Raw genomic sequence first — 18,564 nt, 5'->3', positions numbered from 1 at the left:
TAAAAACAATAAACATGGATAGTATTTCGGGTGCGATCATACCAGCACTAATGCACCGGATCCCATCAGAACTCCGCAGTTAAGCGTGCTTGGGCGAGAGTAGTACTAGGATGGGTGACCCCCTGGGAAGTCCTCGTGTTGCACCCCCCTTTTTCGTTGTCCGTTTGCGTTTTTTTAGATTTTACGTGCGGTTTTTTTGCTTTTTTTCCTTTCTTTCTTGCTATTTCTATGCTCGGGTGCCCTCCGGTTCATGGTTGATGCTTTTCGTATTTTTGGAACGGAGCCGATCGGTCACGTGGGTCCCACGCCCCGCGTACCAAAACAAAGGAGGTTCTGCGTCTTGTAACACATAAAAACAATAAACATGGATAGTATTTCGGGTGCGATCATACCAGCACTAATGCACCGGATCCCATCAGAACTCCGCAGTTAAGCGTGCTTGGGCGAGAGTAGTACTAGGATGGGTGACCCCCTGGGAAGTCCTCGTGTTGCACCCTCCTTTTTCGTTGTCCGTTTGCGTTTTTTTAGATTTTACGTGCGGTTTTTTTTGCTTTTTTTCCTTTCTTTCTTGCTATTTCTATGCTCGGGTGCCCTCCGGTTCATGGTTGATGCTTTTCGTATTTTTGGAACGGAGCCGATCGGTCACGTGGGTCCCACGCCCCGCGTACCAAAACAAAGGAGGTTCTGCGTCTTGTAACACATAAAAACAATAAACATGGATAGTATTTCGGGTGCGATCATACCAGCACTAATGCACCGGATCCCATCAGAACTCCGCAGTTAAGCGTGCTTGGGCGAGAGTAGTACTAGGATGGGTGACCCCCTGGGAAGTCCTCGTGTTGCACCCCCCTTTTTCGTTGTCCGTTTGCGTTTTTTTAGATTTTACGTGCGGTTTTTTTGCTTTTTTTCCTTTCTTTCTTGCTATTTCTATGCTCGGGTGCCCTCCGGTTCATGGTTGATGCTTTTCGTATTTTTGGAACGGAGCCGATCGGTCACGTGGGTCCCACGCCCCGCGTACCAAAACAAAGGAGGTTCTGCGTCTTGTAACACATAAAAACAATAAACATGGATAGTATTTCGGGTGCGATCATACCAGCACTAATGCACCGGATCCCATCAGAACTCCGCAGTTAAGCGTGCTTGGGCGAGAGTAGTACTAGGATGGGTGACCCCCTGGGAAGTCCTCGTGTTGCACCCCCCTTTTTCGTTGTCCGTTTGCGTTTTTTTAGATTTTACGTGCGGTTTTTTTGCTTTTTTTCCTTTCTTTCTTGCTATTTCTATGCTCGGGTGCCCTCCGGTTCATGGTTGATGCTTTTCGTATTTTTGGAACGGAGCCGATCGGTCACGTGGGTCCCACGCCCCGCGTACCAAAACAAAGGAGGTTCTGCGTCTTGTAACACATAAAAACAATAAACATGGATAGTATTTCGGGTGCGATCATACCAGCACTAATGCACCGGATCCCATCAGAACTCCGCAGTTAAGCGTGCTTGGGCGAGAGTAGTACTAGGATGGGTGACCCCCTGGGAAGTCCTCGTGTTGCACCCCCCTTTTTCGTTGTCCGTTTGCGTTTTTTTAGATTTTACGTGCGGTTTTTTTGCTTTTTTTCCTTTCTTTCTTGCTATTTCTATGCTCGGGTGCCCTCCGGTTCATGGTTGATGCTTTTCGTATTTTTGGAACGGAGCCGATCGGTCACGTGGGTCCCACGCCCCGCGTACCAAAACAAAGGAGGTTCTGCGTCTTGTAACACATAAAAACAATAAACATGGATAGTATTTCGGGTGCGATCATACCAGCACTAATGCACCGGATCCCATCAGAACTCCGCAGTTAAGCGTGCTTGGGCGAGAGTAGTATTAGGATGGGTGACCCCTTGGGAAGTCTTGCGTTTTTTTAGATTTTACGTGCGGTTTTTTTGCTTTTTTTCCTTTCTTTCTTGCTATTTCTATGCTCGGGTGCCCTCCGGTTCATGGTTGATGCTTTTCGTATTTTTGGAACGGAGCCGATCGGTCACGTGGGTCCCACGCCCCGCGTACCAAAACAAAGGAGGTTCTGCGTCTTGTAACACATAAAAACAATAAACATGGATAGTATTTCGGGTGCGATCATACCAGCACTAATGCACCGGATCCCATCAGAACTCCGCAGTTAAGCGTGCTTGGGCGAGAGTAGTACTAGGATGGGTGACCCCCTGGGAAGTCCTCGTGTTGCACCCCCTTTTTCGTTGTCCGTTTGCGTTTTTTTAGATTTTACGTGCGGTTTTTTTGCTTTTTTTTCCTTTCTTTCTTACTATTTCTATGCTCGGGTGCCCTCCGGTTCATGGTTGATGCTTTTCGTATTTTTGGAACGGAGCCGATCGGTCACGTGGGTCCCACGCCCCGCGTACCAAAACAAAGGAGGTTCTGCGTCTTGTAACACATAAAAACAATAAACATGGATAGTATTTCGGGTGCGATCATACCAGCACTAATGCACCGGATCCCATCAGAACTCCGCAGTTAAGCGTGCTTGGGCGAGAGTAGTACTAGGATGGGTGACCCCCTGGGAAGTCCTCGTGTTGCACCCCCCTTTTTTGTTGTCCGTTTGCGTTTTTTTAGATTTTACGTGCGGTTTTTTTGCTTTTTTTCCTTTCTTTCTTGCTATTTCTATGCTCGGGTGCCCTCCGGTTCATGGTTGATGCTTTTCGTATTTTTGGAACGGAGCCGATCGGTCACGTGGGTCCCACGCCCCGCGTACCAAAACAAAGGAGGTTCTGCGTCTTGTAACACATAAAAACAATAAACATGGATAGTATTTCGGGTGCGATCATACCAGCACTAATGCACCGGATCCCATCAGAACTCCGCAGTTAAGCGTGCTTGGGCGAGAGTAGTACTAGGATGGGTGACCCCCTGGGAAGTCCTCGTGTTGCACCCTCCTTTTTCGTTGTCCGTTTGCGTTTTTTTAGATTTTACGTGCGGTTTTTTTTGCTTTTTTTCCTTTCTTTCTTGCTATTTCTATGCTCGGGTGCCCTCCGGTTCATGGTTGATGCTTTTCGTATTTTTGGAACGGAGCCGATCGGTCACGTGGGTCCCACGCCCCGCGTACCAAAACAAAGGAGGTTCTGCGTCTTGTAACACATAAAAACAATAAACATGGATAGTATTTCGGGTGCGATCATACCAGCACTAATGCACCGGATCCCATCAGAACTCCGCAGTTAAGCGTGCTTGGGCGAGAGTAGTACTAGGATGGGTGACCCCCTGGGAAGTCCTCGTGTTGCACCCCCCTTTTTCGTTGTCCGTTTGCGTTTTTTTAGATTTTACGTGCGGTTTTTTTGCTTTTTTTCCTTTCTTTCTTGCTATTTCTATGCTCGGGTGCCCTCCGGTTCATGGTTGATGCTTTTCGTATTTTTGGAACGGAGCCGATCGGTCACGTGGGTCCCACGCCCCGCGTACCAAAACAAAGGAGGTTCTGCGTCTTGTAACACATAAAAACAATAAACATGGATAGTATTTCGGGTGCGATCATACCAGCACTAATGCACCGGATCCCATCAGAACTCCGCAGTTAAGCGTGCTTGGGCGAGAGTAGTACTAGGATGGGTGACCCCCTGGGAAGTCCTCGTGTTGCACCCCCCTTTTTCGTTGTCCGTTTGCGTTTTTTTAGATTTTACGTGCGGTTTTTTTGCTTTTTTTCCTTTCTTTCTTGCTATTTCTATGCTCGGGTGCCCTCCGGTTCATGGTTGATGCTTTTCGTATTTTTGGAACGGAGCCGATCGGTCACGTGGGTCCCACGCCCCGCGTACCAAAACAAAGGAGGTTCTGCGTCTTGTAACACATAAAAACAATAAACATGGATAGTATTTCGGGTGCGATCATACCAGCACTAATGCACCGGATCCCATCAGAACTCCGCAGTTAAGCGTGCTTGGGCGAGAGTAGTACTAGGATGGGTGACCCCCTGGGAAGTCCTCGTGTTGCACCCCCCTTTTTCGTTGTCCGTTTGCGTTTTTTTAGATTTTACGTGCGGTTTTTTTGCTTTTTTTCCTTTCTTTCTTGCTATTTCTATGCTCGGGTGCCCTCCGGTTCATGGTTGATGCTTTTCGTATTTTTGGAACGGAGCCGATCGGTCACGTGGGTCCCACGCCCCGCGTACCAAAACAAAGGAGGTTCTGCGTCTTGTAACACATAAAAACAATAAACATGGATAGTATTTCGGGTGCGATCATACCAGCACTAATGCACCGGATCCCATCAGAACTCCGCAGTTAAGCGTGCTTGGGCGAGAGTAGTATTAGGATGGGTGACCCCTTGGGAAGTCTTGCGTTTTTTTAGATTTTACGTGCGGTTTTTTTGCTTTTTTTCCTTTCTTTCTTGCTATTTCTATGCTCGGGTGCCCTCCGGTTCATGGTTGATGCTTTTCGTATTTTTGGAACGGAGCCGATCGGTCACGTGGGTCCCACGCCCCGCGTACCAAAACAAAGGAGGTTCTGCGTCTTGTAACACATAAAAACAATAAACATGGATAGTATTTCGGGTGCGATCATACCAGCACTAATGCACCGGATCCCATCAGAACTCCGCAGTTAAGCGTGCTTGGGCGAGAGTAGTACTAGGATGGGTGACCCCCTGGGAAGTCCTCGTGTTGCACCCCCTTTTTCGTTGTCCGTTTGCGTTTTTTTAGATTTTACGTGCGGTTTTTTTGCTTTTTTTTCCTTTCTTTCTTACTATTTCTATGCTCGGGTGCCCTCCGGTTCATGGTTGATGCTTTTCGTATTTTTGGAACGGAGCCGATCGGTCACGTGGGTCCCACGCCCCGCGTACCAAAACAAAGGAGGTTCTGCGTCTTGTAACACATAAAAACAATAAACATGGATAGTATTTCGGGTGCGATCATACCAGCACTAATGCACCGGATCCCATCAGAACTCCGCAGTTAAGCGTGCTTGGGCGAGAGTAGTACTAGGATGGGTGACCCCCTGGGAAGTCCTCGTGTTGCACCCCCCTTTTTTGTTGTCCGTTTGCGTTTTTTTAGATTTTACGTGCGGTTTTTTTGCTTTTTTTCCTTTCTTTCTTGCTATTTCTATGCTCGGGTGCCCTCCGGTTCATGGTTGATGCTTTTCGTATTTTTGGAACGGAGCCGATCGGTCACGTGGGTCCCACGCCCCGCGTACCAAAACAAAGGAGGTTCTGCGTCTTGTAACACATAAAAACAATAAACATGGATAGTATTTCGGGTGCGATCATACCAGCACTAATGCACCGGATCCCATCAGAACTCCGCAGTTAAGCGTGCTTGGGCGAGAGTAGTACTAGGATGGGTGACCCCCTGGGAAGTCCTCGTGTTGCACCCCCCTTTTTCGTTGTCCGTTTGCGTTTTTTTAGATTTTACGTGCGGTTTTTTTGCTTTTTTTCCTTTCTTTCTTGCTATTTCTATGCTCGGGTGCCCTCCGGTTCATGGTTGATGCTTTTCGTATTTTTGGAACGGAGCCGATCGGTCACGTGGGTCCCACGCCCCGCGTACCAAAACAAAGGAGGTTCTGCGTCTTGTAACACATAAAAACAATAAACATGGATAGTATTTCGGGTGCGATCATACCAGCACTAATGCACCGGATCCCATCAGAACTCCGCAGTTAAGCGTGCTTGGGCTAGAGTAGTATTAGGATGGGTGACCCCCTGGGAAGTCCTGCGTTTTTTTAGATTTTACGTGCGGTTTTTTTGCTTTTTTTCCTTTCTTTCTTGCTATTTCTATGCTCGGGTGCCCTCCGGTTCATGGTTGATGCTTTTCGTATTTTTGGAACGGAGCCGATCGGTCACGTGGGTCCCACGCCCCGCGTACCAAAACAAAGGAGGTTCTGCGTCTTGTAACACATAAAAACAATAAACATGGATAGTATTTCGGGTGCGATCATACCAGCACTAATGCACCGGATCCCATCAGAACTCCGCAGTTAAGCGTGCTTGGGCGAGAGTAGTACTAGGATGGGTGACCCCCTGGGAAGTCCTCGTGTTGCACCCCCCTTTTTCGTTGTCCGTTTGCGTTTTTTTAGATTTTACGTGCAGTTTTTTTGCTTTTTTTCCTTTCTTTTTTGCTATTTCTATGCTCGGGTGCCCTCCGGTTCATGGTTGATGCTTTTCGTATTTTTGGAACGGAGCCGATCGGTCACGTGGGTCCCACGCCCCGCGTACCAAAACAAAGGAGGTTCTGCGTCTTGTAACACATAAAAACAATAAACATGGATAGTATTTCGGGTGCGATCATACCAGCACTAATGCACCGGATCCCATCAGAACTCCGCAGTTAAGCGTGCTTGGGCGAGAGTAGTATTAGGATGGGTGACCCCCTGGGAAGTCTTGCGTTTTTTTAGATTTTACGTGCGGTTTTTTTGCTTTTTTTCCTTTCTTTCTTGCTATTTCTATGCTCGGGTGCCCTCCGGTTCATGGTTGATGCTTTTCGTATTTTTGTAACGGAGCCGATCGGTCACGTGGGTCCCACGCCCCGCGTACCAAAACAAAGGAGGTTCTGCGTCTTGTAACACATAAAAACAATAAACATGGATAGTATTTCGGGTGCGATCATACCAGCACTAATGCACCGGATCCCATCAGAACTCCGCAGTTAAGCGTGCTTGGGCGAGAGTAGTACTAGGATGGGTGACCCCCTGGGAAGTCCTCGTGTTGCACCCCCCTTTTTCGTTGTCCGTTTGCGTTTTTTTAGATTTTATGTGCGGTTTTTTTGCTTTTTTTCCTTTCTTTCTTGCTATTTATATGCTCGGGTGCCCTCCGGTTCATGGTTGATGCTTTTCGTATTTTTGGAACGGAGCCGATCGGTCACGTGGGTCCCACGCCCCGCGTACCAAAACAAAGGAGGTTCTGCGTCTTGTAACACATAAAAACAATAAACATGGATAGTATTTCGGGTGCGATCATACCAGCACTAATGCACCGGATCCCATCAGAACTCCGCAGTTAAGCGTGCTTGGGCGAGAGTAGTATTAGGATGGGTGACCCCCTGGGAAGTCTTGCGTTTTTTTAGATTTTACGTGCGGTTTTTTTTCTTTTTTTCCTTTCTTTCTTGCTATTTCTATGCTCGGGTGCCCTCCGGTTCATGGTTGATGCTTTTCGTATTTTTGGAACGGAGCCGATCGGTCACGTGGGTCCCACGCCCCGCGTACCAAAACAAAGGAGGTTCTGCGTCTTGTAACACATAAAAACAATAAACATGGATAGTATTTCGGGTGCGATCATACCAGCACTAATGCACCGGATCCCATCAGAACTCCGCAGTTAAGCGTGCTTGGGCGAGAGTAGTACTAGGATGGGTGACCCCCTGGGAAGTCCTCGTGTTGCACCCCCCTTTTTCGTTGTCCGTTTGCGTTTTTTTAGATTTTATGTGCGGTTTTTTTGCTTTTTTTCCTTTCTTTCTTGCTATTTATATGCTCGGGTGCCCTCCGGTTCATGGTTGATGCTTTTCGTATTTTTGGAACGGAGCCGATCGGTCACGTGGGTCCCACGCCCCGCGTACCAAAACAAAGGAGGTTCTGCGTCTTGTAACACATAAAAACAATAAACATGGATAGTATTTCGGGTGCGATCATACCAGCACTAATGCACCGGATCCCATCAGAACTCCGCAGTTAAGCGTGCTTGGGCGAGAGTAGTACTAGGATGGGTGACCCCCTGGGAAGTCCTCGTGTTGCACCCCCCTTTTTCGTTGTCCGTTTGCGTTTTTTTAGATTTTACGTGCGGTTTTTTTGCTTTTTTTCCTTTCTTTCTTGCTATTTCTATGCTCGGGTGCCCTCCGGTTCATGGTTGATGCTTTTCGTATTTTTGGAACGGAGCCGATCGGTCACGTGGGTCCCACGCCCCGCGTACCAAAACAAAGGAGGTTCTGCGTCTTGTAACACATAAAAACAATAAACATGGATAGTATTTCGGGTGCGATCATACCAGCACTAATGCACCGGATCCCATCAGAACTCCGCAGTTAAGCGTGCTTGGGCGAGAGTAGTATTAGGATGGGTGAACCCCTGGGAAGTCTTGCGTTTTTTTAGATTTTACGTGCGGTTTTTTTGCTTTTTTTTCCTTTCTTTCTTGCTATTTCTATGCTCGGGTGCCCTCCGGTTCATGGTTGATGCTTTTCGTATTTTTGGAACGGAGCCGATCGGTCACGTGGGTCCCACGCCCCGCGTACCAAAACAAAGGAGGTTCTGCGTCTTGTAACACATAAAAACAATAAACATGGATAGTATTTCGGGTGCGATCATACCAGCACTAATGCACCGGATCCCATCAGAACTCCGCAGTTAAGCGTGCTTGGGCGAGAGTAGTACTAGGATGGGTGACCCCCTGGGAAGTCCTCGTGTTGCACCCCCCTTTTTCGTTGTCCGTTTGCGTTTTTTTAGATTTTACGTGCGGTTTTTTTGCTTTTTTTCCTTTCTTTCTTGCTATTTCTATGCTCGGGTGCCCTCCGGTTCATGGTTGATGCTTTTCGTATTTTTGGAACGGAGCCGATCGGTCACGTGGGTCCCACGCCCCGCGTACCAAAACAAAGGAGGTTCTGCGTCTTGTAACACATAAAAACAATAAACATGGATAGTATTTCGGGTGCGATCATACCAGCACTAATGCACCGGATCCCATCAGAACTCCGCAGTTAAGCGTGCTTGGGCGAGAGTAGTACTAGGATGGGTGACCCCCTGGGAAGTCCTCGTGTTGCACCCTCCTTTTTCGTTGTCCGTTTGCGTTTTTTTAGATTTTACGTGCGGTTTTTTTTGCTTTTTTTCCTTTCTTTCTTGCTATTTCTATGCTCGGGTGCCCTCCGGTTCATGGTTGATGCTTTTCGTATTTTTGGAACGGAGCCGATCGGTCACGTGGGTCCCACGCCCCGCGTACCAAAACAAAGGAGGTTCTGCGTCTTGTAACACATAAAAACAATAAACATGGATAGTATTTCGGGTGCAATCATACCAGCACTAATCCACCGGATCCCATCAGAACTCCGCAGTTAAGCGTGCTTGGGCGAGAGTAGTACTAGGATGGGTGACCCCCTGGGAAGTCCTCGTGTTGCACCCCCCTTTTTCGTTGTCCGTTTGCGTTTTTTTAGATTTTACGTGCGGTTTTTTTGCTTTTTTTCCTTTCTTTCTTGCTATTTCTATGCTCGGGTGCCCTCCGGTTCATGGTTGATGCTTTTCGTATTTTTGGAACGGAGCCGATCGGTCACGTGGGTCCCACGCCCCGCGTACCAAAACAAAGGAGGTTCTGCGTCTTGTAACACATAAAAACAATAAACATGGATAGTATTTCGGGTGCGATCATACCAGCACTAATGCACCGGATCCCATCAGAACTCCGCAGTTAAGCGTGCTTGGGCGAGAGTAGTACTAGGATGGGTGACCCCCTGGGAAGTCCTCGTGTTGCACCCCCCTTTTTCGTTGTCCGTTTGCGTTTTTTTAGATTTTACGTGCGGTTTTTTTGCTTTTTTTCCTTTCTTTCTTGCTATTTCTATGCTCGGGTGCCCTCCGGTTCATGGTTGATGCTTTTCGTATTTTTGGAACGGAGCCGATCGGTCACGTGGGTCCCACGCCCCGCGTACCAAAACAAAGGAGGTTCTGCGTCTTGTAACACATAAAAACAATAAACATGGATAGTATTTCGGGTGCGATCATACCAGCACTAATGCACCGGATCCCATCAGAACTCCGCAGTTAAGCGTGCTTGGGCGAGAGTAGTACTAGGATGGGTGACCCCCTGGGAAGTCCTCGTGTTGCACCCCCCTTTTTCGTTGTCCGTTTGCGTTTTTTTAGATTTTACGTGCGGTTTTTTTGCTTTTTTTCCTTTCTTTCTTGCTATTTCTATGCTCGGGTGCCCTCCGGTTCATGGTTGATGCTTTTCGTATTTTTGGAACGGAGCCGATCGGTCACGTGGGTCCCACGCCCCGCGTACCAAAACAAAGGAGGTTCTGCGTCTTGTAACACATAAAAACAATAAACATGGATAGTATTTCGGGTGCGATCATACCAGCACTAATGCACCGGATCCCATCAGAACTCCGCAGTTAAGCGTGCTTGGGCGAGAGTAGTACTAGGATGGGTGACCCCCTGGGAAGTCCTCGTGTTGCACCCTCCTTTTTCGTTGTCCGTTTGCGTTTTTTTAGATTTTACGTGCGGTTTTTTTTGCTTTTTTTCCTTTCTTTCTTGCTATTTCTATGCTCGGGTGCCCTCCGGTTCATGGTTGATGCTTTTCGTATTTTTGGAACGGAGCCGATCGGTCACGTGGGTCCCACGCCCCGCGTACCAAAACAAAGGAGGTTCTGCGTCTTGTAACACATAAAAACAATAAACATGGATAGTATTTCGGGTGCGATCATACCAGCACTAATGCACCGGATCCCATCAGAACTCCGCAGTTAAGCGTGCTTGGGCGAGAGTAGTACTAGGATGGGTGACCCCCTGGGAAGTCCTCGTGTTGCACCCCCCTTTTTCGTTGTCCGTTTGCGTTTTTTTAGATTTTACGTGCGGTTTTTTTGCTTTTTTTCCTTTCTTTCTTGCTATTTCTATGCTCGGGTGCCCTCCGGTTCATGGTTGATGCTTTTCGTATTTTTGGAACGGAGCCGATCGGTCACGTGGGTCCCACGCCCCGCGTACCAAAACAAAGGAGGTTCTGCGTCTTGTAACACATAAAAACAATAAACATGGATAGTATTTCGGGTGCGATCATACCAGCACTAATGCACCGGATCCCATCAGAACTCCGCAGTTAAGCGTGCTTGGGCGAGAGTAGTACTAGGATGGGTGACCCCCTGGGAAGTCCTCGTGTTGCACCCCCCTTTTTCGTTGTCCGTTTGCGTTTTTTTAGATTTTACGTGCGGTTTTTTTGCTTTTTTTCCTTTCTTTCTTGCTATTTCTATGCTCGGGTGCCCTCCGGTTCATTGTTGATGCTTTTCGTATTTTTGGAACGGAGCCGATCGGTCACGTGGGTCCCACGCCCCGCGTACCAAAACAAAGGAGGTTCTGCGTCTTGTAACACATAAAAACAATAAACATGGATAGTATTTCGGGTGCGATCATACCAGCACTAATGCACCGGATCCCATCAGAACTCCGCAGTTAAGCGTGCTTGGGCGAGAGTAGTACTAGGATGGGTGACCCCCTGGGAAGTCCTCGTGTTGCACCCTCCTTTTTCGTTGTCCGTTTGCGTTTTTTTAGATTTTACGTGCGGTTTTTTTTGCTTTTTTTCCTTTCTTTCTTGCTATTTCTATGCTCGGGTGCCCTCCGGTTCATGGTTGATGCTTTTCGTATTTTTGGAACGGAGCCGATCGGTCACGTGGGTCCCACGCCCCGCGTACCAAAACAAAGGAGGTTCTGCGTCTTGTAACACATAAAAACAATAAACATGGATAGTATTTCGGGTGCGATCATACCAGCACTAATGCACCGGATCCCATCAGAACTCCGCAGTTAAGCGTGCTTGGGCGAGAGTAGTACTAGGATGGGTGACCCCCTGGGAAGTCCTCGTGTTGCACCCCCCTTTTTCGTTGTCCGTTTGCGTTTTTTTAGATTTTACGTGCGGTTTTTTTGCTTTTTTTCCTTTCTTTCTTGCTATTTCTATGCTCGGGTGCCCTCCGGTTCATGGTTGATGCTTTTCGTATTTTTGGAACGGAGCCGATCGGTCACGTGGGTCCCACGCCCCGCGTACCAAAACAAAGGAGGTTCTGCGTCTTGTAACACATAAAAACAATAAACATGGATAGTATTTCGGGTGCGATCATACCAGCACTAATGCACCGGATCCCATCAGAACTCCGCAGTTAATCGTGCTTGGGCGAGAGTAGTACTAGGATGGGTGACCCCCTGGGAAGTCCTCGTGTTGCACCCCCCTTTTTCGTTGTCCGTTTGCGTTTTTTTAGATTTTACGTGCGGTTTTTTTGCTTTTTTTCCTTTCTTTCTTGCTATTTCTATGCTCGGGTGCCCTCCGGTTCATGGTTGATGCTTTTCGTATTTTTGGAACGGAGCCGATCGGTCACGTGGGTCCCACGCCCCGCGTACCAAAACAAAGGAGGTTCTGCGTCTTGTAACACATAAAAACAATAAACATGGATAGTATTTCGGGTGCGATCATACCAGCACTAATGCACCGGATCCCATCAGAACTCCGCAGTTAAGCGTGCTTGGGCGAGAGTAGTATTAGGATGGGTGACCCCCTGGGAAGTCCTGCGTTTTTTTAGATTTTACGTGCGGTTTTTTTGCTTTTTTTCCTTTCTTTCTTGCTATTTCTATGCTCGGGTGCCCTCCGGTTCATGGTTGATGCTTTTCGTATTTTTGGAACGGAGCCGATCGGTCACGTGGGTCCCACGCCCCGCGTACCAAAACAAAGGAGGTTCTGCGTCTTGTAACACATAAAAACAATAAACATGGATAGTATTTCGGGTGCGATCATACCAGCACTAATGCACCGGATCCCATCAGAACTCCGCAGTTAAGCGTGCTTGGGCGAGAGTAGTACTAGGATGGGTGACCCCCTGGGAAGTCCTCGTGTTGCACCCCCCCTTTTTCGTTGTCCGTTTGCGTTTTTTTAGATTTTACGTGCGGTTTTTTTGCTTTTTTTCCTTTCTTTCTTGCTATTTCTATGCTCGGGTGCCCTCCGGTTCATGGTTGATGCTTTTCGTATTTTTGGAACGGAGCCGATCGGTCACGTGGGTCCCACGCCCCGCGTACCAAAACAAAGGAGGTTCTGCGTCTTGTAACACATAAAAACAATAAACATGGATAGTATTTCGGGTGCGATCATACCAGCACTAATGCACCGGATCCCATCAGAACTCCGCAGTTAAGCGTGCTTGGGCGAGAGTAGTATTAGGATGGGTGACCCCCTGGGAAGTCCTGCGTTTTTTTAGATTTTACGTGCGGTTTTTTTGCTTTTTTTCCTTTCTTTCTTGCTATTTCTATGCTCGGGTGCCCTCCGGTTCATGGTTGATGCTTTTCGTATTTTTGGAACGGAGCCGATCGGTCACGTGGGTCCCACGCCCCGCGTACCAAAACAAAGGAGGTTCTGCGTCTTGTAACACATAAAAACAATAAACATGGATAGTATTTCGGGTGCGATCATACCAGCACTAATGCACCGGATCCCATCAGAACTCCGCAGTTAAGCGTGCTTGGGCGAGAGTAGTACTAGGATGGGTGACCCCCTGGGAAGTCCTCGTGTTGCACCCCCCTTTTTCGTTGTCCGTTTGCGTTTTTTTAGATTTTACGTGCGGTTTTTTTGCTTTTTTTCCTTTCTTTCTTACTATTTCTATGCTCGGGTGCCCTCCGGTTCATGGTTGATGCTTTTCGTATTTTTGGAACGGAGCCGATCGGTCACGTGGGTCCCACGCCCCGCGTACCAAAACAAAGGAGGTTCTGCGTCTTGTAACACATAAAAACAATAAACATGGATAGTATTTCGGGTGCGATCATACCAGCACTAATGCACCGGATCCCATCAGAACTCCGCAGTTAAGCGTGCTTGGGCGAGAGTAGTACTAGGATGGGTGACCCCCTGGGAAGTCCTCGTGTTGCACCCCCCTTTTTCGTTGTCCGTTTGCGTTTTTTAGATTTTACGTGCGGTTTTTTTGCTTTTTTTCCTTTCTTTCTTGCTATTTCTATGCTCGGGTGCCCTCCGGTTCATGGTTGATGCTTTTCGTATTTTTGGAACGGAGCCGATCGGTCACGTGGGTCCCACGCCCCGCGTACCAAAACAAAGGAGGTTCTGCGTCTTGTAACACATAAAAACAATAAACATGGATAGTATTTCGGGTGCGATCATACCAGCACTAATGCACCGGATCCCATCAGAACTCCGCAGTTAAGCGTGCTTGGGCGAGAGTAGTACTAGGATGGGTGACCCCCTGGGAAGTCCTCGTGTTGCAACCCCCTTTTTCGTTGTCCGTTTGCGTTTTTTTTAGATTTTACGTGCGGTTTTTTTGCTTTTTTTCCTTTCTTTCTTGCTATTTCTATGCTCGGGTGCCCTCCGGTTCATGGTTGATGCTTTTCGTATTTTTGGAACGGAGCCGATCGGTCACGTGGGTCCCACGCCCCGCGTACCAAAACAAAGGAGGTTCTGCGTCTTGTAACACATAAAAACAATAAACATGGATAGTATTTCGGGTGCGATCATACCAGCACTAATGCACCGGATCCCATCAGAACTCCGCAGTTAAGCGTGCTTGGGCGAGAGTAGTACTAGGATGGGTGACCCCCTGGGAAGTCCTCGTGTTGCACCCCCCTTTTTTGTTGTCCGTTTGCGTTTTTTTAGATTTTACGTGCGGTTTTTTTGCTTTTTTTCCTTTCTTTCTTGCTATTTCTATGCTCGGGTGCCCTCCGTTTCATGGTTGATGCTTTTCGTATTTTTGGAACGGAGCCGATCGGTCACGTGGGTCCCACGCCCCGCGTACCAAAACAAAGGAGGTTCTGCGTCTTGTAACACATAAAAACAATAAACATGGATAGTATTTCGGGTGCGATCATACCAGCACTAATGCACCGGATCCCATCAGAACTCCGTAGTTAAGCGTGCTTGGGCGAGAGTAGTACTAGGATGGGTGACCCCCTGGGAAGTCCTCGTGTTGCACCCCCCCTTTTTCGTTGTCCGTTTGCGTTTTTTTAGATTTTACGTGCGGTTTTTTTGCTTTTTTTCCTTTCTTTCTTGCTATTTCTATGCTCGGGTGCCCTCCGGTTCATGGTTGATGCTTTTCGTATTTTTGGAACGGAGCCGATCGGTCACGTGGGTCCCACGCCCCGCGTACCAAAACAAAGGAGGTTCTGCGTCTTGTAACACATAAAAACAATAAACATGGATAGTATTTCGGGTGCGATCATACCAGCACTAATGCACCGGATCCCATCAGAACTCCGCAGTTAAGCGTGCTTGGGCGAGAGTAGTATTAGGATGGGTGACCCCCTGGGAAGTCCTGCGTTTTTTTAGATTTTACGTGCGGTTTTTTTGCTTTTTTTCCTTTCTTTCTTGCTATTTCTATGCTCGGGTGCCCTCCGGTTCATGGTTGATGCTTTTCGTATTTTTGGAACGGAGCCGATCGGTCACATGGGTCCCACGCCCCGCGTACCAAAACAAAGGAGGTTCTGCGTCTTGTAACACATAAAAACAATAAACATGGATAGTATTTCGGGTGCGATCATACCAGCACTAATGCACCGGATCCCATCAGAACTCCGCAGTTAAGCGTGCTTGGGCGAGAGTAGTACTAGGATGGGTGACCCCCTGGGAAGTCCTCGTGTTGCACCCCCCTTTTTCGTTGTCCGTTTGCGTTTTTTTAGATTTTACGTGCGGTTTTTTTGCTTTTTTTCCTTTCTTTCTTACTATTTCTATGCTCGGGTGCCCTCCGGTTCATGGTTGATACTTTTCGTATTTTTGGAACGGAGCCGATCGGTCACGTGGGTCCCACGCCCCGCGTACCAAAACAAAGGAGGTTCTGCGTCTTGTAACACATAAAAACAATAAACATGGATAGTATTTCGGGTGCGATCATACCAGCACTAATGCACCGGATCCCATCAGAACTCCGCAGTTAAGCGTGCTTGGGCGAGAGTAGTACTAGGATGGGTGACCCCCTGGGAAGTCCTCGTGTTGCACCCCCCTTTTTCGTTGTCCGTTTGCGTTTTTTAGATTTTACGTGCGGTTTTTTTGCTTTTTTTCCTTTCTTTCTTGCTATTTCTATGCTCGGGTGCCCTCCGGTTCATGGTTGATGCTTTTCGTATTTTTGGAACGGAGCCGATCGGTCACGTGGGTCCCACGCCCCGCGTACCAAAACAAAGGAGGTTCTGCGTCTTGTAACACATAAAAACAATAAACATGGATAGTATTTCGGGTGCGATCATACCAGCACTAATGCACCGGATCCCATCAGAACTCCGCAGTTAAGCGTGCTTGGGCGAGAGTAGTACTAGGATGGGTGACCCCCTGGGAAGTCCTCGTGTTGCACCCCCCTTTTTCGTTGTCCGTTTGCGTTTTTTTAGATTTTACGTGCGGTTTTTTTGCTTTTTTTCCTTTCTTTCTTGCTATTTCTATGCTCGGGTGCCCTCCGGTTCATGGTTGATGCTTTTCGTATTTTTGGAACGGAGCCGATCGGTCACGTGGGTCCCACGCCCCGCGTACCAAAACAAAGGAGGTTCTGCGTCTTGTAACACATAAAAACAATAAACATGGATAGTATTTCGGGTGCGATCATACCAGCACTAATGCACCGGATCCCATCAGAACTCCGCAGTTAAGCGTGCTTGGCCGAGAGTAGTACTAGGATGGGTGACCCCCTGGGAAGTCCTCGTGTTGCACCCCCCTTTTTCGTTGTCCGTTTGCGTTTTTTTAGATTTTACGTGCGGTTTTTTTGCTTTTTTTCCTTTCTTTCTTGCTATTTCTATGCTCGGGTGCCCTCCGGTTCATGGTTGATGCTTTTCGTATTTTTGGAACGGAGCCGATCGGTCACGTGGGTCCCACGCCCCGCGTACCAAAACAAAGGAGGTTCTGCGTCTTGTAACACATAAAAACAATAAACATGGATAGTATTTCGGGTGCGATCATACCAGCACTAATGCACCGGATCCCATCAGAACTCCGCAGTTAAGCGTGCTTGGGCGAGAGTAGTACTAGGATGGGTGACCCCCTGGGAAGTCCTCGTGTTGCACCCCCCTTTTTCGTTGTCCGTTTGCGTTTTTTTAGATTTTACGTGCGGTTTTTTTGCTTTTTTTCCTTTCTTTCTTGCTATTTCTATGCTCGGGTGCCCTCCGGTTCATGGTTGATGCTTTTCGTATTTTTGGAACGGAGCCGATCGGTCACGTGGGTCCCACGCCCCGCGTACCAAAACAAAGGAGGTTCTGCGTCTTGTAACACATAAAAACAATAAACATGGATAGTATTTCGGGTGCGATCATACCAGCACTAATGCACCGGATCCCATCAGAACTCCGCAGTTAAGCGTGCTTGGGCGAGAGTAGTATTAGGATGGGTGACCCCTTGGGAAGTCCTGCGTTTTTTTAGATTTTACGTGCGGTTTTTTTGCTTTTTTTCCTTTCTTTCTTGCTATTTCTATGCTCGGGTGCCCTCCGGTTCATGGTTGATGCTTTTCGTATTTTTGGAACGGAGTCGATCGGTCACGTGGGTCCCACGCCCCGCGTACCAAAACAAAGGAGGTTCTGCGTCTTGTAACACATAAAAACAATAAACATGGATAGTATTTCGGGTGCGATCATACCAGCACTAATGCACCGGATCCCATCAGAACTCCGCAGTTAAGCGTGCTTGGGCGAGAGTAGTATTAGGATGGGTGACCCCCTGGGAAGTCCTCGTGTTGCACCCCCCTTTTTCGTTGTCCGTTTGCGTTTTTTTAGATTTTACGTGCGGTTTTTTTGCTTTTTTTCCTTTCTTTCTTGCTATTTCTATGCTCGGGTGCCCTCCGGTTCATGGTTGATGCTTTTCGTATTTTTGGAACGGAGCCGATCGGTCACGTGGGTCCCACGCCCCGCGTACCAAAACAAAGGAGGTTCTGCGTCTTGTAACACATAAAAACAATAAACATGGATAGTATTTCGGGTGCGATCATACCAGCACTAATGCACCGGATCCCATCAGAACTCCGCAGTTAAGCGTGCTTGGGCGAGAGTAGTACTAGGATGGGTGACCCCCTGGGAAGTCCTCGTGTTGCACCCCCCTTTTTCGTTGTCCGTTTGCGTTTTTTTAGATTTTACGTGCGGTTTTTTTGCTTTTTTTCCTTTCTTTCTTGCTATTTCTATGCTCGGGTGCCCTCCGGTTCATGGTTGATGCTTTTCGTATTTTTGGAACGGAGCCGATCGGTCACGTGGGTCCCACGCCCCGCGTACCAAAACATAGGAGGTTCTGCGTCTTGTAACACATAAAAACAATAAACATGGATAGTATTTCGGGTGCGATCATACCAGCACTAATGCACCGGATCCCATCAGAACTCCGCAGTTAAGCGTGCTTGGGCGAGAGTAGTACTAGGATGGGTGACCCCCTGGGAAGTCCTCGTGTTGCACCCCCCTTTTTCGTTGTCCGTTTGCGTTTTTTTAGATTTTACGTGCGGTTTTTTTGCTTTTTTTCCTTTCTTTCTTGCTATTTCTATGCTCGGGTGCCCTCCGGTTCATGGTTGATGCTTTTCGTATTTTTGGAACGGAGCCGATCGGTCACGTGGGTCCCACGCCCCGCGTACCAAAACAAAGGAGGTTCTGCGTCTTGTAACACATAAAAACAATAAACATGGATAGTATTTCGGGTGCGATCATACCAGCACTAATGCACCGGATCCCATCAGAACTCCGCAGTTAAGCGTGCTTGGGCGAGAGTAGTATTAGGATGGGTGACCCCCTGGGAAGTCCTGCGTTTTTTTAGATTTTACGTGCGGTTTTTTTGCTTTTTTTCCTTTCTTTCTTGCTATTTCTATGCTCGGGTGCCCTCCGGTTCATGGTTGATGCTTTTCGTATTTTTGGAACGGAGCCGATCGGTCACGTGGGTCCCACGCCCCGCGTACCAAAACAAAGGAGGTTCTGCGTCTTGTAACACATAAAAACAA

The 18,564-nt window shown here is 47.9% G+C and overlaps 43 non-coding genes and 11 pseudogenes across 43 annotated transcripts; all 54 read left to right on the top strand.

Annotated features, from left to right (window-relative positions):
* Positions 1–28: 28 nt before the first annotated feature.
* On the top strand, positions 29–147 carry LOC145085573 (5S ribosomal RNA). Its single transcript, XR_013699969.1, has one exon. It is a non-coding gene; the product is annotated as a 5S ribosomal RNA (ribosomal RNA).
* A 231-nt stretch (positions 148–378) lies between these two features.
* Positions 379–497, top strand: LOC145082872 (5S ribosomal RNA). The gene has a single exon (XR_013697372.1). It is a non-coding gene; the product is annotated as a 5S ribosomal RNA (ribosomal RNA).
* A 232-nt stretch (positions 498–729) lies between these two features.
* On the top strand, positions 730–848 carry LOC145085561 (5S ribosomal RNA). The gene has a single exon (XR_013699958.1). It is a non-coding gene; the product is annotated as a 5S ribosomal RNA (ribosomal RNA).
* Positions 849–1,079: 231 nt separating this feature from the next.
* LOC145085549 (5S ribosomal RNA) lies at positions 1,080–1,198 on the top strand. The gene has a single exon (XR_013699947.1). It is a non-coding gene; the product is annotated as a 5S ribosomal RNA (ribosomal RNA).
* Positions 1,199–1,429: 231 nt separating this feature from the next.
* LOC145085538 (5S ribosomal RNA) lies at positions 1,430–1,548 on the top strand. The gene has a single exon (XR_013699936.1). It is a non-coding gene; the product is annotated as a 5S ribosomal RNA (ribosomal RNA).
* Positions 1,549–1,779: 231 nt separating this feature from the next.
* LOC145079900 (5S ribosomal RNA) lies at positions 1,780–1,897 on the top strand (annotated as a pseudogene).
* Positions 1,898–2,097: 200 nt separating this feature from the next.
* LOC145085527 (5S ribosomal RNA) lies at positions 2,098–2,216 on the top strand. The gene has a single exon (XR_013699925.1). It is a non-coding gene; the product is annotated as a 5S ribosomal RNA (ribosomal RNA).
* Positions 2,217–2,447: 231 nt separating this feature from the next.
* On the top strand, positions 2,448–2,566 carry LOC145085516 (5S ribosomal RNA). The gene has a single exon (XR_013699914.1). It is a non-coding gene; the product is annotated as a 5S ribosomal RNA (ribosomal RNA).
* Positions 2,567–2,797: 231 nt separating this feature from the next.
* Positions 2,798–2,916, top strand: LOC145082871 (5S ribosomal RNA). Its single transcript, XR_013697371.1, has one exon. It is a non-coding gene; the product is annotated as a 5S ribosomal RNA (ribosomal RNA).
* A 232-nt stretch (positions 2,917–3,148) lies between these two features.
* Positions 3,149–3,267, top strand: LOC145085504 (5S ribosomal RNA). Its single transcript, XR_013699902.1, has one exon. It is a non-coding gene; the product is annotated as a 5S ribosomal RNA (ribosomal RNA).
* Positions 3,268–3,498: 231 nt separating this feature from the next.
* Positions 3,499–3,617, top strand: LOC145085493 (5S ribosomal RNA). The gene has a single exon (XR_013699891.1). It is a non-coding gene; the product is annotated as a 5S ribosomal RNA (ribosomal RNA).
* Positions 3,618–3,848: 231 nt separating this feature from the next.
* Positions 3,849–3,967, top strand: LOC145085482 (5S ribosomal RNA). The gene has a single exon (XR_013699880.1). It is a non-coding gene; the product is annotated as a 5S ribosomal RNA (ribosomal RNA).
* Positions 3,968–4,198: 231 nt separating this feature from the next.
* On the top strand, positions 4,199–4,316 carry LOC145079899 (5S ribosomal RNA; annotated as a pseudogene).
* Positions 4,317–4,516: 200 nt separating this feature from the next.
* Positions 4,517–4,635, top strand: LOC145085471 (5S ribosomal RNA). The gene has a single exon (XR_013699869.1). It is a non-coding gene; the product is annotated as a 5S ribosomal RNA (ribosomal RNA).
* A 231-nt stretch (positions 4,636–4,866) lies between these two features.
* On the top strand, positions 4,867–4,985 carry LOC145085460 (5S ribosomal RNA). The gene has a single exon (XR_013699858.1). It is a non-coding gene; the product is annotated as a 5S ribosomal RNA (ribosomal RNA).
* Positions 4,986–5,216: 231 nt separating this feature from the next.
* LOC145085449 (5S ribosomal RNA) lies at positions 5,217–5,335 on the top strand. The gene has a single exon (XR_013699847.1). It is a non-coding gene; the product is annotated as a 5S ribosomal RNA (ribosomal RNA).
* A 231-nt stretch (positions 5,336–5,566) lies between these two features.
* LOC145080046 (5S ribosomal RNA) lies at positions 5,567–5,684 on the top strand (annotated as a pseudogene).
* Positions 5,685–5,884: 200 nt separating this feature from the next.
* On the top strand, positions 5,885–6,003 carry LOC145085438 (5S ribosomal RNA). The gene has a single exon (XR_013699836.1). It is a non-coding gene; the product is annotated as a 5S ribosomal RNA (ribosomal RNA).
* Positions 6,004–6,234: 231 nt separating this feature from the next.
* LOC145079601 (5S ribosomal RNA) lies at positions 6,235–6,352 on the top strand (annotated as a pseudogene).
* Positions 6,353–6,552: 200 nt separating this feature from the next.
* LOC145085427 (5S ribosomal RNA) lies at positions 6,553–6,671 on the top strand. The gene has a single exon (XR_013699825.1). It is a non-coding gene; the product is annotated as a 5S ribosomal RNA (ribosomal RNA).
* Positions 6,672–6,902: 231 nt separating this feature from the next.
* LOC145079600 (5S ribosomal RNA) lies at positions 6,903–7,020 on the top strand (annotated as a pseudogene).
* Positions 7,021–7,220: 200 nt separating this feature from the next.
* Positions 7,221–7,339, top strand: LOC145085415 (5S ribosomal RNA). The gene has a single exon (XR_013699814.1). It is a non-coding gene; the product is annotated as a 5S ribosomal RNA (ribosomal RNA).
* Positions 7,340–7,570: 231 nt separating this feature from the next.
* On the top strand, positions 7,571–7,689 carry LOC145085404 (5S ribosomal RNA). The gene has a single exon (XR_013699803.1). It is a non-coding gene; the product is annotated as a 5S ribosomal RNA (ribosomal RNA).
* Positions 7,690–7,920: 231 nt separating this feature from the next.
* On the top strand, positions 7,921–8,038 carry LOC145080305 (5S ribosomal RNA; annotated as a pseudogene).
* Positions 8,039–8,239: 201 nt separating this feature from the next.
* LOC145085391 (5S ribosomal RNA) lies at positions 8,240–8,358 on the top strand. The gene has a single exon (XR_013699791.1). It is a non-coding gene; the product is annotated as a 5S ribosomal RNA (ribosomal RNA).
* Positions 8,359–8,589: 231 nt separating this feature from the next.
* LOC145082870 (5S ribosomal RNA) lies at positions 8,590–8,708 on the top strand. The gene has a single exon (XR_013697370.1). It is a non-coding gene; the product is annotated as a 5S ribosomal RNA (ribosomal RNA).
* A 232-nt stretch (positions 8,709–8,940) lies between these two features.
* LOC145083397 (5S ribosomal RNA) lies at positions 8,941–9,059 on the top strand. Its single transcript, XR_013697875.1, has one exon. It is a non-coding gene; the product is annotated as a 5S ribosomal RNA (ribosomal RNA).
* A 231-nt stretch (positions 9,060–9,290) lies between these two features.
* LOC145085380 (5S ribosomal RNA) lies at positions 9,291–9,409 on the top strand. Its single transcript, XR_013699780.1, has one exon. It is a non-coding gene; the product is annotated as a 5S ribosomal RNA (ribosomal RNA).
* A 231-nt stretch (positions 9,410–9,640) lies between these two features.
* On the top strand, positions 9,641–9,759 carry LOC145085368 (5S ribosomal RNA). Its single transcript, XR_013699769.1, has one exon. It is a non-coding gene; the product is annotated as a 5S ribosomal RNA (ribosomal RNA).
* A 231-nt stretch (positions 9,760–9,990) lies between these two features.
* LOC145082869 (5S ribosomal RNA) lies at positions 9,991–10,109 on the top strand. The gene has a single exon (XR_013697369.1). It is a non-coding gene; the product is annotated as a 5S ribosomal RNA (ribosomal RNA).
* Positions 10,110–10,341: 232 nt separating this feature from the next.
* Positions 10,342–10,460, top strand: LOC145085356 (5S ribosomal RNA). The gene has a single exon (XR_013699758.1). It is a non-coding gene; the product is annotated as a 5S ribosomal RNA (ribosomal RNA).
* A 231-nt stretch (positions 10,461–10,691) lies between these two features.
* On the top strand, positions 10,692–10,810 carry LOC145085344 (5S ribosomal RNA). The gene has a single exon (XR_013699747.1). It is a non-coding gene; the product is annotated as a 5S ribosomal RNA (ribosomal RNA).
* A 231-nt stretch (positions 10,811–11,041) lies between these two features.
* Positions 11,042–11,160, top strand: LOC145082868 (5S ribosomal RNA). Its single transcript, XR_013697368.1, has one exon. It is a non-coding gene; the product is annotated as a 5S ribosomal RNA (ribosomal RNA).
* A 232-nt stretch (positions 11,161–11,392) lies between these two features.
* On the top strand, positions 11,393–11,511 carry LOC145085333 (5S ribosomal RNA). The gene has a single exon (XR_013699736.1). It is a non-coding gene; the product is annotated as a 5S ribosomal RNA (ribosomal RNA).
* Positions 11,512–11,742: 231 nt separating this feature from the next.
* On the top strand, positions 11,743–11,861 carry LOC145083782 (5S ribosomal RNA). The gene has a single exon (XR_013698243.1). It is a non-coding gene; the product is annotated as a 5S ribosomal RNA (ribosomal RNA).
* Positions 11,862–12,092: 231 nt separating this feature from the next.
* Positions 12,093–12,210, top strand: LOC145079886 (5S ribosomal RNA; annotated as a pseudogene).
* Positions 12,211–12,410: 200 nt separating this feature from the next.
* On the top strand, positions 12,411–12,529 carry LOC145085321 (5S ribosomal RNA). Its single transcript, XR_013699725.1, has one exon. It is a non-coding gene; the product is annotated as a 5S ribosomal RNA (ribosomal RNA).
* Positions 12,530–12,761: 232 nt separating this feature from the next.
* Positions 12,762–12,879, top strand: LOC145079884 (5S ribosomal RNA; annotated as a pseudogene).
* A 200-nt stretch (positions 12,880–13,079) lies between these two features.
* Positions 13,080–13,198, top strand: LOC145085309 (5S ribosomal RNA). Its single transcript, XR_013699714.1, has one exon. It is a non-coding gene; the product is annotated as a 5S ribosomal RNA (ribosomal RNA).
* Positions 13,199–13,429: 231 nt separating this feature from the next.
* On the top strand, positions 13,430–13,548 carry LOC145085297 (5S ribosomal RNA). Its single transcript, XR_013699703.1, has one exon. It is a non-coding gene; the product is annotated as a 5S ribosomal RNA (ribosomal RNA).
* A 230-nt stretch (positions 13,549–13,778) lies between these two features.
* On the top strand, positions 13,779–13,897 carry LOC145083692 (5S ribosomal RNA). The gene has a single exon (XR_013698156.1). It is a non-coding gene; the product is annotated as a 5S ribosomal RNA (ribosomal RNA).
* Positions 13,898–14,129: 232 nt separating this feature from the next.
* LOC145085286 (5S ribosomal RNA) lies at positions 14,130–14,248 on the top strand. Its single transcript, XR_013699692.1, has one exon. It is a non-coding gene; the product is annotated as a 5S ribosomal RNA (ribosomal RNA).
* A 231-nt stretch (positions 14,249–14,479) lies between these two features.
* Positions 14,480–14,598, top strand: LOC145082783 (5S ribosomal RNA). Its single transcript, XR_013697283.1, has one exon. It is a non-coding gene; the product is annotated as a 5S ribosomal RNA (ribosomal RNA).
* Positions 14,599–14,830: 232 nt separating this feature from the next.
* LOC145079883 (5S ribosomal RNA) lies at positions 14,831–14,948 on the top strand (annotated as a pseudogene).
* Positions 14,949–15,148: 200 nt separating this feature from the next.
* On the top strand, positions 15,149–15,267 carry LOC145085273 (5S ribosomal RNA). Its single transcript, XR_013699680.1, has one exon. It is a non-coding gene; the product is annotated as a 5S ribosomal RNA (ribosomal RNA).
* A 231-nt stretch (positions 15,268–15,498) lies between these two features.
* LOC145085260 (5S ribosomal RNA) lies at positions 15,499–15,617 on the top strand. Its single transcript, XR_013699669.1, has one exon. It is a non-coding gene; the product is annotated as a 5S ribosomal RNA (ribosomal RNA).
* Positions 15,618–15,847: 230 nt separating this feature from the next.
* Positions 15,848–15,966, top strand: LOC145085249 (5S ribosomal RNA). Its single transcript, XR_013699658.1, has one exon. It is a non-coding gene; the product is annotated as a 5S ribosomal RNA (ribosomal RNA).
* A 231-nt stretch (positions 15,967–16,197) lies between these two features.
* Positions 16,198–16,316, top strand: LOC145084595 (5S ribosomal RNA). The gene has a single exon (XR_013699035.1). It is a non-coding gene; the product is annotated as a 5S ribosomal RNA (ribosomal RNA).
* A 231-nt stretch (positions 16,317–16,547) lies between these two features.
* LOC145085237 (5S ribosomal RNA) lies at positions 16,548–16,666 on the top strand. Its single transcript, XR_013699647.1, has one exon. It is a non-coding gene; the product is annotated as a 5S ribosomal RNA (ribosomal RNA).
* A 231-nt stretch (positions 16,667–16,897) lies between these two features.
* On the top strand, positions 16,898–17,015 carry LOC145079994 (5S ribosomal RNA; annotated as a pseudogene).
* A 200-nt stretch (positions 17,016–17,215) lies between these two features.
* Positions 17,216–17,334, top strand: LOC145083811 (5S ribosomal RNA). Its single transcript, XR_013698271.1, has one exon. It is a non-coding gene; the product is annotated as a 5S ribosomal RNA (ribosomal RNA).
* A 231-nt stretch (positions 17,335–17,565) lies between these two features.
* LOC145085226 (5S ribosomal RNA) lies at positions 17,566–17,684 on the top strand. The gene has a single exon (XR_013699636.1). It is a non-coding gene; the product is annotated as a 5S ribosomal RNA (ribosomal RNA).
* Positions 17,685–17,915: 231 nt separating this feature from the next.
* LOC145085214 (5S ribosomal RNA) lies at positions 17,916–18,034 on the top strand. Its single transcript, XR_013699624.1, has one exon. It is a non-coding gene; the product is annotated as a 5S ribosomal RNA (ribosomal RNA).
* Positions 18,035–18,265: 231 nt separating this feature from the next.
* Positions 18,266–18,383, top strand: LOC145079882 (5S ribosomal RNA; annotated as a pseudogene).
* Positions 18,384–18,564: the final 181 nt, after the last annotated feature.

This window comes from Lactuca serriola, chromosome 1 (genome assembly GCF_051521515.1).
Source record: "Lactuca serriola cultivar US96UC23 chromosome 1, Lser_US96UC23_V15, whole genome shotgun sequence".
NCBI lineage: Eukaryota > Viridiplantae > Streptophyta > Magnoliopsida > Asterales > Asteraceae > Lactuca > Lactuca serriola.
Note: the sequence above shows the minus strand (reverse complement) of the source record. Positions and strands in the feature narration are given on the sequence as shown.